The following is a 12,642-nucleotide window of genomic DNA, read 5'->3' on the forward strand; positions in this document are numbered from 1 at the left end:
CAGTAGATCTACTGATTTTTAAAATTTTCTGCTGATTCAGTGATAAAGCGCTTGAATCTGCTGATTTTCTTGCTTTTCTACTGAAACGAAAGCGAAATCTGCAACTTTTTCAGTACGGGGGATGGATGGATCGATGGATGATTATAGAGGTTACAGAGGGTATATTAATGTGATGCCACCTAGCGAGAGAAAAAAAAAAACGTGGTTGGCTCCGAGGTTAACATACACTCCTGCGTTTCCAGACTCTCAAACGTGGCGCTACCTCTGTCGTTGAGCAAAGTGGGGAAAAGGCATAGAGTTTTTATGCTCTATGGGAAACGGTGAGGCGGTCAATTTGTGAAAGTGGGTACACTACCGAACTTCACAACTATGAAACGACCATTATCATCATCATCATCACCATGACCAACCTATTTTTATGTGCACTGCAGCACGGAGGCCTCTGTGTAAGCCTCTCCCAGCGATCTCCAATTACCCCTGTCTGGAAGATACTATATTCTAAAGCTTTCAGGTACTAACTACCATCTGACGCCTTTGAATAGGCCATCGGAGGGCTTCGCTGTTTGTAAATTCGTGCTTGACAATGGCTCTCTGGATCCCCGGGTTTTTCAATAGTATCGCTAAGAATCTCCGGGTCAATTTTTGTACTATTTCCTGCATAGAGTTTCTCACTACATTACCTTGAGGGAAATCTGGCACTGCTGCGCTGTGGTATGCATGGGAATGCCAGTATATTGTGGATTCGGATTGGTATCGTTCTCATAGAGACAGGACATCTTGAAGACGCGCTTGGCAAGTACCGTTCCGTCTGTCACAATGATTCATTTTTTACTAGAACAGCACGTTAAAAGCTGTTTTAGCTTTATTATTACGCGAAAACATGTTTTGTTTAACTATGAGAACTTGTTATTGTTTGGACGACTACATGTTACGTAAAAAGTATCAGCGGGCCGCTAAAGTTGGAGGACAGACGACAAGGTTCGTGCTCGCTTTGAAACAGTTGGTCGTCTGTTCTTGCTTTTCTTCGCTTGGCCATGCATCGTGGGTGAGTAAAGATGTAATATGCGTGAATACAAAGATTTTATGAAGATTTTACTTTGAGAACGCATTATTTGCGCAGCCATATCCACGTTTTAGACACTGTACCGTCATTGCCATGACGGCACGGTGCCTCCTTAAGAAACTCCCATAGACGGTGGCGCCAGATTACCTTCTAGGTGTTATAGTGAGAAACTCTATGATTTCCTGGAAGCTACAATGCTTCTACAGAGTACTAATAGAAGCGCTGAATTCGTGGGTTCATAAACTGAGTGCAAAAATTGAAATTAAAAATCTACTGATTTCTACTGATTTTTCGCGAAAAAACCTACTACTATTTTTCAATGTGTCGTGGCAACACTGGCCCGGTGGCCAAACGTGTCGACGAACCACAACAAACGGCTCGGCTTGGCTTGCGACTCGGGCGCGCCGCCTCGCTCCGTCTACACACGCGGCCGACGCTCCACCGCTCAAGCCCCTCCGAAGTTTGCCGCCGCCGCAAGAGAGTGCGTGCCGGAAATATCAGGGTTGGATCGACGTCAGGTCGCTGTTGCGCCAGCGGTTCTTCCCTCGGCAGTGCGGTAGCAGCAGGCACTAGAAAAAATAAAGGCGCGACCTTTGTTTGCGCAAGCACGTGGCCGCGATTCCGCTCCGGGCGGCGCGAAAGTAAGCGGCGTTCGTCGTATAGTCGTCATCGTCTGAACCAGAACGAATCCTCGAAACCGATTTCCGCGCGCGAGCACAGCGGCCGGGTTGCGTCACCGCGCCGGCATGATCCGGAGCTCTTGACCAATGGGAGCCGCGGTGCAAGTGGGCCACCGGTCGGCGACACACATCGGCGGCGCCAACAAGAGCCCCCACTGGTGGGCGCCGGCCGTCAGCTGAGCCCCAGTCTTCCTTCCGACCGCAACAACCTTTCCGTTCGACAGGTGAGTGTCGGCGACGATGTAGCCTTCCGCATCCGGCGGCCCGACCGACGAGCGAGCGAAACCGGTGACCTTGCGCGTGAGACCGGCGGCAACAATACGCGAGCGCCCTTCGACGCCACGTTCCGGTCGTACGTTTCGGCTGCGGGAGGTCTTCATGGACGGGATGCGAGCGAAGACCGCGACCGTGGCCGAGAGCTTCGGAAAAGTGTCGTGTATACCGGCCGGCCGGGAAGTGATATAACTGCGGCGAGTTGGACGCGCGCCTCGTCTTTCTCCGGGCCGTGGCACCCTGGTCGTTCCGACGTACCGGCTTGTACTGGATTTGGCAAGTGGGACTTCATGCCGCGGCTTTAGTGAGTTCGTGTTTCGTTCGCCGGCTGTTATTACCACGGGCGCGTGTCAAGGCGGCGCGAAATCGCAGAAAGACTTCACCAGCGAAAATCACGTATGGGAAACGTATTCGCCGCTACAATTAATGCTATAGGTCTTCGTGGATGCAGCCAGCTCGTGCTGGGCAGCTTTGAAAGTCCGCTCGATCGAATGCGTTGCTTCGACCTGCTATACATCGCGAAAAGCCGGGAAAGGTCGCCAGTGCATGTTATCAGTGGCTATAGGTCTTTCGCAGTACGTCTCGGATACCGGCCCGGTTGCTCCATCGTAATGCTGCAACGGCCTGCGCGGGCTTACCGCGCTGCACCGACTCGGGGGCTTCGATGCAGCACAGGCCCCCGTATGTTCCACAACTTCCAAGATCATGAAGCAACTCAGTTGATTAGAAACTTACAAGTTTCTTCTTTGTGCATGCGGAAAGGGTTCTAGACTTACCAACTGTAGTGTTACCGTTATGTACTTCTACATATGATACTAAGGAAAAATAACAGCTTTCAGCTCAGGTGCAAATTTACATCCACGACGTCATTAGGTTTCATGAATCCCATCCGACCCAATACTACTGTCCTGCTGCGAGGTCACGTGAGGGTACTGAATGCATAACTATAGGTGGCGGCGATAACTTTATTACACACAGGAGTTGCGGACACGCAGGTCCTTCGGCCCCCGCACGGCCCCACTGCACTCAAACGTTCATGTCTCGGAGGCTCATGACGCTGGCAGCCCGGCCTGTGGCGATGGCTTGCTTGGCTGGGTCCTCGGAGCGCAGTAGGGTCTCCCAAGCCTCCCAAGTAGTAAGGTGCTCCAGGCCCCGCGGGGGAGGATACGCCGGGCAGAGGAAAAGGACGTGATCGAGAGTGGCTTTGGGGTGGTGGCAGAGGATACAGGAGGGGTCGGTGTGGACATGGTGATAGCGCGAGCGTATATAAGGGGAGGGTAAGGTGAGTGTTTGGAGCCGCCTCCAAAGTGTCTGGTGATAGTTGTCGAGAGAGGGATGGGGTGGAGGGTAGAGCCGACGCTCGGCTTTGCAGGCTCGCGTCAGATTCACGAAAATCACCTAGACAGATGATTGCAGGATATATACACAGCACGGGCGTTATGGATATTCCGAAGACCACGAGCGTGGCTGCAAACGTGGAGGTATATGGTATAGCCGACCCGTTCGTAGGCTGGGCGCAGCGCACTGCCGTTGGGCACAAGAGGAAGAAGAAATAGGCCGCGGTCGATTTATCCGCAGCACGTCAAACAACCGCATAAGCGCGCGGTGACAGAAACGCGCTAGCAGCATATAAAACGACCAATAAACAGGCCGCATGCATATTACGTCAGCAGTCGTAGCGAATTGCGAAAACGGGGCATACTGCCAAAAACGGAAGTCGCATGTCGATACTCCTTCTGTTTCGGTATTTACTCGAAAACATAGCGTCCATAGTGTGGCACAAATTCAGAAAATGAGCATGGAATTGTGCCGACACGAAGCCACCGGCGAGGAGTCTATACGCTTAGAGCATCCGACTTTCTCGACCCGGAAAGACCTCCCCGTAAAGCCGCGCGCGTGCTCTATGCATGCATGCGATCACGTGGATACGAGGCCGTTCCTCTCGGGTTTGCACCCACTGGGATGCAACGCGCCGATGACGAGAGAAAGAGGACCGACCGCGCCGCCGACCTTGCGCTCGGCTGTCCGGCGATTGCTCACCCCAACCTCTGACACCAGGAGGTAGCCAGTGATCTTTCGCTTTCATTTCCCATCGGGCCATCATGTGGGTCGTCTCCTCACAATCGACGCCGGGAGAGAAAGTATACGACCGCGCCGCTCCACGGCACAGGTAGAAGAGGGTGCTTCTGCTTTCGCCCTCGTCGCCACGGGTCACGCTGGGTCCCCCCCGGGGGTCGGTGCTTAGCTGAACTTCCTGGAGCGCGTGCCACTTCGGGGGCACCATACGTAGGGAGGGGGGGGGGGGACGCATCGACGTCTTCGATGCGGACGCCTCCCCTTCCTGTGAGACGCCCCCCTTCCTACTAGGCACACGCACGGAGGGGCACAGCAGCCTCCGAGCGAGGAAAAGTACTCGCTCCCACGACATAGTCTCCGGGAACCACGGAATTCTCGAAACGGGACCGAAGAAAATTGGACCCATTGGGTCGGACATGCGCTGCATTCCGTACTAAAACCATCCCTCACTGTTTATCGGCGTTTATCGACGTGAACGACCGTATAGCTGAAGCGCAGTGGGCCCCGGGCGAGTGGCCAAATAGGCGTTTCCGCGGTCCTGCTCCAAAAACAGCGCCGTTTGTTAACGCTGGCCGGTACACGTCCCGGCACCAGCGATCGCTCGGCCACGCTGATTCGTCCAGACTTCCAATCAGGAGGTCCGTACTAATGCAATGTACAGCTCGGAGCAGTGTTTGTGAAGCTTTTGCTTTGAGGGTGCGTTTCGCATGAAAGCAATTGTGCGTGACAGCAAATTGAGGGAGACGCACTTCCCTTCAAACGTCCTGTTCATTCTTTATCTACATGCGAAACTTCTACACAGAACTTGTTGCATTATGAAACAAAGCTGCGAACGCTGCACGTTAAGCCGTCAAACTTATGCTGTTCAACGGCCTCAATACGGGCTTCGAGCCGAAAGGAGCAGCAGGTAATACCTGTACCGCAAGCATCGGATTGTGGAGCTTTAGTTACAGCGTCTATTAATGTTGCCGGACAAAATTAACAGCGAGCTCAACCATATACACGGGCACCGTGACGTTTCAATACAGTCGATACGGCGACGTGCGCTCGAAAGGACGGCTAATATCATTCGTCGGTAAAAGGTGACTCCGTTTTCCTCACGAAACCAAGAAGCTATCAACTGGAGGTCTCTTAATATCTGCTCTGAGTAAGCTCACCGGGGTGGAAAAAACAGTGATAAGAGGACGGCGCGATGAACGGCAGGTGTATACGTGTTACTCGGTTAAGCCGTACACGCGAAGCAATGATGACGGGGACGTTGGAAAGACCTGCGACGCTCAGGTGATCGCAACGTACTCCGGCACGCTCGCCAGACGAAAACGTGCCGTCCGATATCTCACGCCCGAGTACACCTCCGGCAGATTGCTGCGTCGCCGTTAGTGCCTATGCCTTTGGCAGTAAGGCCAAACGGCCACCTCAAGCGGCTGCTAATTGCCTCATACGTGCGAGACCGATCTCATCGGACCGTCCGCACACATACAGCGGGGTGGTCCGGCGAAGCGAAGGAACTCCTAAACAATGCCGGAAGGAAAGGCCTTAATACAAGAGGAACGTGGCATCTGATGGTGGCACGCGTTTTGCCGCCGCCGCAAACAGAGATGGCGGATAAGGGCGTCCGGGAAAAACACGCGTCCACTCCCTCTTCACCTCGGCGTTGCCGTCCGTCCCGCGACCGTTGCGAAAGGGCTCATCGCCAGCAGCGGTTTCGGCGCCCGGTATACGGCGAGTTCGCGTAGACTTCCGCGTGCTCCGGTGAGAGTATGTCCCGGGGCCGCCAAGTTAAGCGTGCCGACGTGCGGCAGAAGCAGGGGCGCGGATCTTCCTCGGCATTAGCTAAGAACGGCGGACTCCGCGCGGGGAAAGGGAAAGGGACGCGCTTCGCTTTTCGGCGAGCTGGTCCGGCCGCGCGGCCGGTGCGAATTCGAAGCGAGGCGAGGCAGGGAGGGGGGGCAGCGAACCGCAGAGCACGCTTGGTCGTCGCCGCCGCAGTGGAGCAGCTGAGGGAGGAAGAAGAATACGAAGGCGTTCGAGCGAGAGGGGTCCTCCCCAGAATCGAGCACGCCGCGACGAGGAAAAGTGGCGCGCAGTCAGTCAGTCTCGCCCGCTCGACCGATGCCGCCGTCGCTGCAGCTGAAGAAGAAGAGCCACGCCACGCGATCGACGACGGTGTGGGCTGCTACCGTACTCTAGCCGCGGGGCGTCGTTGTGGGATGGCGTCGCCGCGTCGTAGTCGCCGCCGCACGTGCTGCTACAGCCTTTGAGGAGGAGATGGCATCGCCGAATCCGTGAGACGCGCCCCCAAAGCCCCCGCCGCCGCAAGGTATGCCTCTTCGATAAAGAGCTGGCCGCGAATATTCGCCCTTATCGATTAGCGCTATCGGCGGTGTCACCGGATAGGCGACGCTCGCGCGCGCTTTTCCTTCCTCTCGAGCACCCACTGATTGAAAGAAGGATAAAAAGAAACGGCCCTGATAAAGATCGTAGTCACGCCAGGATTTGCTAGTCGTGAGGTAAGCTATGAAGAAGGAGGCAGCGCTGTTGTATAAGCAACGCTTCTAGACGTCGCAGAAAGACGCGGGCATGGGTGCGTATACGCCGCTGAGAAAGCAAGCATGGACGTTCGGACGTGCGTGCCACATTTACATGAATATTCGGGCTTTGTTTGCAAGATAAAACAAAGAAAAATGCGCTTGACGCGTGGCTGTTTGCAGTATACGTGCATGGCGTTTCGTTAATAAAAGCTTCTGGAAGACACTCTTTAAATCAAGGAGCCCACAACGGCCCCTCCCATCTGTCAGCAGTTAATATATGTAGCTTTTCTGGAAGGCCTTCGCTCCATGATGTCACGTGGACGCTAGCTTCACCTAGAGTTGAATTAAGAGGATGTTTCTAATCATTCATGCCGCGTGTGCACATGCTTCCCATGACACGTAGACGCACACATGCACAAAAAAGGTGCAGTCTATACAAAACTAATCGCGAGAGCGAGCTAGGTAGGCTAAATAACTGTTCGGGCGCACCGTATACGAAGAAATCTCCCGAGGCATATCTGACAGACGTTCTTTTGATTCTCATTGTTGAAAGTCTGCCGACACCCCCGGGGAGCTGGCCATATTGAGCATTTTATGTTCCCGCCTTCTCCGCAAAATAAGCCGCCGTTGGGGTTTCAGCGAAGCCTAGAGAGTGTCCTGCCCACCAAGGATTCTGTTATCGGTGGCGAAACTGCGGCCTTCGTATCCTAAGCTTGCAACGGACAACGTGCATGAGCAAACTTTTGGAGACATACCGTATTTGCACGACCTTAACGCGCGTTATTTTTTAAATAAAAGAGTGTGTTCAAATTCACGCGCGTGTTACAATCGTAACTATTCCTACTTAAAATAAAAAGCAATACCAATACTCAATAAAAAAAATGAAGGGAAAGAAAAGCTCATTCCGAGGTTGCTAGCCACACTGCCTTCGACCAGACGTCGTTGTTTAACACCTTGGTTTGCGGTCGTCATTTTTTTACTTAGATGTACGCCTGTCGTAGCGCTTCTGCTCAAACGCCTTTTGACAAAATAGTTTAGTGGTATGATGTAAAATAAACAACAGAAGGCGTTTTCATTACGAGGCATCCTTCAAGCGTAAGGTCTTCTGGCAAAAGAACAAGGTGGCCGAGCTGGGTCGCGGGTGTTAGGCGTTCCCGAGACATGCGTCAGAAATTGGCAGCGGCAAAACAATTTGTAATTCATTACATAGAATTGCAGATGGCTTTTTGTGGTTGGTAGACAGCGAAAAGTACGTGTCATCAGACTTCGACAGCGAGTAGCCGCTAAGTTTCAGCTGTGTGCATGTCTTTGTGCTTTTGCATGTTCCATAAGATCGTTCCAACACGGTAAGCGTCGACTCAGGTTTCGTTACTTGATGTGCGCGGCAGAATCGGCCCCAAGCTTTGAAATATATATATATATATATATATATATATATATATATATATATATATATATCGAGGTCGCAGGTTCGATCCCGGTCGCGGCGGCCATATTTCGATAGCAGGCTGAATGCGAAAGCGCTTCGTGTATCGTGGATATAGGGGCCGGCTCACTAAGGAAACCCAGGTGAGCCCCTCCACTACAGAATGCCTCATAATGAGATACAAAGGTTGCAAACAGGGATAAGGTGCCTCATAAAGGCTGGCTATAACCATCCTCAGCATAACCATCCTCAGCATATCATCCTCGGCATATGCCAAGGATGACGAGGCCGCCTTTGACGAAGACAGGTCCTCCTATCGAAACGTTGGCCAGCCTTTCTGAGGCACCTTATCCCTGTTTACAAACTTAATACCACAGTGTGCTATTCCATCTGTCAGCCCCCTTCTTGATCTTGGACTCATAATGAGATAGCGGTTCTGGCTCGTAAACACCCAGAATTTAATTTAATTTAATTTGACGCATGTACGCCTTAGGTTTATCGATGGAAAGTTCATTCGTTTGCGTTACCGTATATACGATTTTAAAAAATTTAATTATGGGGTTTTACGTGCCAAAACCACTTTCTGATTATGAGGCACGCCGTAGTGGATGACTCCGGAAATTTCGACCACCTGGGGATCTTTAACGTGCACCTAAATCTAAGTACACGGGCGCTTTCGCATTTCGCGCCCATCGAAATGCGGCCGCCATGGCCGGGATTCGATCCCGCGACCTCGTACTCAGCAGCCCAACACCATAGCCACTGAGCAACCACGGCAGGTGTATATACGATTTCGCGTTCCATCATTTGCTGAGGAATGATAAAACGTAGCTAAATGGCGGTCATCGCTGAAAAAAAAAAATGAAAGCAAGATAAAGCGGAGCAAAACTCGAGGTGCTCAGGGGTTCATCTACTTATTCCCTATTCTTCAAGATAACTAGCGACACAGTTTGCAGAACTCCTTCCGGGTAAATGGTCAGCGATACTGGAGACCCATCGCACGTAATTCATAATTCAACAAACATCACAATACATGTGCAATAATAATTTTCATATCCGCGTTGTACAGAGACAGACTATGCATATTCGCTTGCGAAGCTGAACAGAAGAGGTCGGTTTCAATCGCGGCAGCGGCAACTATATACTGTGCAGGACCGCGGACACATTCGACCGGTCGACCACCCACTACCAACTTTCTCCTCTTTACGACGCAGACGCGCCTTTGCGTCATCTTCGCCGTTCCTATGCTGGGTCCTTGCCGTAACGACGTTCAAATGGGGGAAGTCTGGCACGCAGAATTAGTTTTGGTCGCGCCAAGTCATCAGCGGCTTAGAAAAGCGATTGAGGGTAACAACATCCGTCCTTTCTTGCACACAGTTCCTGCCTTTCAAACACACACACACTTCTCTTCGGTCTTTGCAGAAAGTGAGAACGAGAACTACTTTGCACGCCGACCCTCTCTCTCTTTCCCTGCCCCTCTCTGTCTCTCTCTATCTTCTCTCTCTGTTTTTTTTTTTTTTTAAGCAAGCTGAGACGCGGGGAGTGCAAATGCAACAGACAGGAAGAGAACTGGACAAGGATCAATTTGTGCTCACACCCGTTGGCGTCCGCGTGCGACCAGTTCGCAAACGCCAAATTTCCATATAACGAAACAACGACGCATCACGTGACTGCGTATACACACTCACATCACGTGCAATTTTTTTTACGTAAGAACGGACGCCGCGCAGGCGTAGCATTGCGAAGGCGCAATAGAAAAGTCAATAGCAGCTATGAGCACGTGGTACGACATAAAGCCAATATAATACCGTATGATTTAGGTACCGTCTCAAGCGGAAGCCAAACGGAGCGTATTTCTATAGTGTACTAGACTAATCTAGTACACTATAGTATTTCGAAAGGATCTCCCGCGTCGGTGTTTCCGGATGCTCTGGCGGCAAAACTAAGACTCTCTCATTGAAGCACTTCAGTGTTATGAAGAAAAATTCGCTGAAATTCGGCGTCTAAGTTATTCATTTTTCTTTTCGCGTTCGCGTTTCATGCCGGTGTGATAGTACGTGCATGATTCGTGCGACGTCCCTTTCCCTTTTCTTTTCTTTTCGCGTTCCTTTCCTCTCTACGCGTGACACATAGCGGCTTCCGAGGCGATCCTATACAGAAGGAGAGGGCGTCGCGCAGACAGCTTCACCGCAGAAGACACCTACGGTTTCACTCCAGCGAAAGCCGCCCTTGCGACCGCTCCGTGAACCAGGCCGCAGCCGAGGGCTAATCCCGCGTGCGACCAAGCGGCACTGACCCGGCAGTGGCGTCGTGAAGAGCTCAGCGGTGCCCGACGACGATAGAGAAGCCAGGAAGTGTGCCAGTGTTCCTTAATACTCGCACCAAATTCCGCAGAGTATATACTCCGTCGCGAAATCCGGAAATTCCCCCTCGTGCGGTTTTCGACATCGCAGTGCACCTAGTTCCTTAAGTTAAGCGTTATAGCTAAGCGTTATAGCTAAGCGTTATAGTTAAGCGTTATAGTTAAGCGTTATAGTAAATCATTTCTATTTACCCAACTTCTGCACGTGCACTACGAAAGAGGATAGGTTTAACGTAAGTCTCGAAGGGAAAATTGGAGATTTCCGCGTTGTTTCTTGTGTGCAACGCACAATACAGAAATAAAGAAAATGACCATCGACTTGGCGCTCTTTGGTCAGATCTGGCCCTTGCACCAAAAAACCCTACTAATCAATCAATCAGAAATAAAGAAAACGGATATTTAACCGTCCTTTCATGTGTACCTTCTCCACGGGCCGAATACACGAAGCTTTTCGTTCGTAAGCGCTGTTTTCGACTGTATTCCACGACCGCCTTCGCTAATATGTCCAGTATCACGATTCGCTAGCATCTGCTCTTGCGAAAGATTTCTATCGTAAGAAATTATTTTTGTTAACACTAGCCTTTAGATTTGCTTCTCCGTTGAACATTAGAATTGAAGCGCTATTCATTTTCGCTGCTACTAGAAGCCGTTTTCCTTACATACGTTTGAGCGGAGCGCTGGAGTCACACTGCGTCGACGAAGTCGGTCGTGTTTTCTTCTTTTGCAGTCTCACTTGAGGTGAACATCTCGTTCTTATTATCTTTCTCAGCACTCCGTGCAGTGTGTTGACAGTCACGCTTGCGCTTTTCGGAACTAAGGTACGGTAGCCTCTTTCATGGCGTGCTTTGTGTACATTTATTTGTGCATCAGGAAGGAAACGTTTTCTTATAGGTTTGCTTCACGAAGTGAAACGGTATGCACGCGTGGCTATATTGCAAGCAAGAACGCGCACATGTGGTGATAAACGCGTCCAGCCTCGCCCTCCCCCCCTTTCCCCGCCAAAAAAAAAATGAAAGCAGAGCAAGACAACTTTTTTTTTTCTCGCATCGCCTCACTGCTAGAGCAAACAGTCACGTTCCGCCTTATGGCATGTTGCTGCTGCGAGAACTTCGTTATTGAGACAGAGCACCAACGGGAAAAGAAAACAAGGCCGTGCTGAGGATATAAAGGGTATAAAGCTTTGTAATCGGGGATGCAGGCGTCGCTGTGCACGACGTCAGCTTTTGTCGGAAGGCGGCGCGGCGGGCCTTTTAATGTATCCCGACCGCGGAAAAAAACCCGGGGAAGCGAGAAGCACTCTCTTATTCACCTTCCTGGTGCCAGGAAGGCGATGACTAGCGTGCCGCATGATGTCCTCGAGGCGGCTTTCGGAGCGAGTTTTGTTCGCAAGCCGAAGGGGCTGCTCACATTTAACGATTTCTGTAAAGGCTCGTCCTCCAGTGGTCGCGGCTTCTGTGACGGACATCGTGATCACATTTCCTTCGCAGAAGAACGGAAACTTTGTTAACGAGGTTAGGCTAGGTTACCTTACGTTATGCTGATGTTACCGCCCAGGATTCGATACAGGATGCGCGATGCGGAAGTTGTAGTTTTGCCACGTTTCAGTCCACGGACTTCTCATCGCCGTGCAATCATCGGCCGTCCGCGTTGTCGTAGAACTCGTGCCGTGTTTGTTTTAGCGATTGCCAGTCCAATTACCTTCGTTTTGGATTGGCACTTATTTTTCTTTTCTCTTCGGTGGCCCTCCTATGATGTTTTTTCGACAGTGGGTGCACAATTTATGTGAGCCGACATGGTAAACGCACTCTTCCGCGCCGCGTTATTGTATAACCCATTCCCTTCCCCTGGCACGGTATAGCATCATATAGGCGGTTAGACGCAAGCTAAAGGAAATATGATATTTTCAATAAAAAGATCCATCTAGCCACCGATATACGTCCCCAACACCAATCTTGCAATCTTTCAACGCGAGGTATAACGGCGAACGCAAGATAATTTATGTTTTAAATGTGCCAATAAGGGAAGAGACATACCGGAGACAGCTCTCCGACAAATATATTTTTCGTCTATGCTGAGGCTTCCTCGGTTTTCCTCTGCAACCCTTTTGTATTAGATAAACGCAGGAAGTACGTTCCGCACTTTAATGCTCCCTTCATGAGCTCTTCGTTTACACAAGATTGTAAGAAACTGATAAATATACAAGAGGATAAACTAAGCGAGTTTGATAACGC

The 12,642-nt window shown here is 51.1% G+C and overlaps 2 protein-coding genes across 4 annotated transcripts in view; one reads left to right on the top strand and one right to left on the bottom strand.

The window, feature by feature from the left end:
* LOC135913935 (rho GTPase-activating protein 18-like) overlaps nucleotides 1-12,642 on the bottom strand; it is a 226,377-nt gene that overhangs the window by 133,698 nt on the left and 80,037 nt on the right. The window lies entirely within an intron of this gene.
* Nucleotides 1,633-12,642, top strand: part of LOC135913913 (uncharacterized) — a 29,437-nt gene continuing 18,427 nt past the window's right edge. The window contains exon 1 of one of the 2 annotated variants that reach the window (XR_011514940.1): nucleotides 1,633-1,967. The gene's annotated coding sequence lies outside the window, so the exon portion shown is untranslated. Of the gene's footprint in view, nucleotides 1,968-5,795; nucleotides 6,413-12,642 lie in introns of those variants that run through there. The other variant, XR_010568165.2, reaches the window with a different exon arrangement.

This window comes from Dermacentor albipictus, chromosome 5, assembly GCF_038994185.2.
Source record: "Dermacentor albipictus isolate Rhodes 1998 colony chromosome 5, USDA_Dalb.pri_finalv2, whole genome shotgun sequence".
Classification (NCBI taxonomy): Eukaryota; Metazoa; Arthropoda; class Arachnida; order Ixodida; family Ixodidae; genus Dermacentor; species Dermacentor albipictus.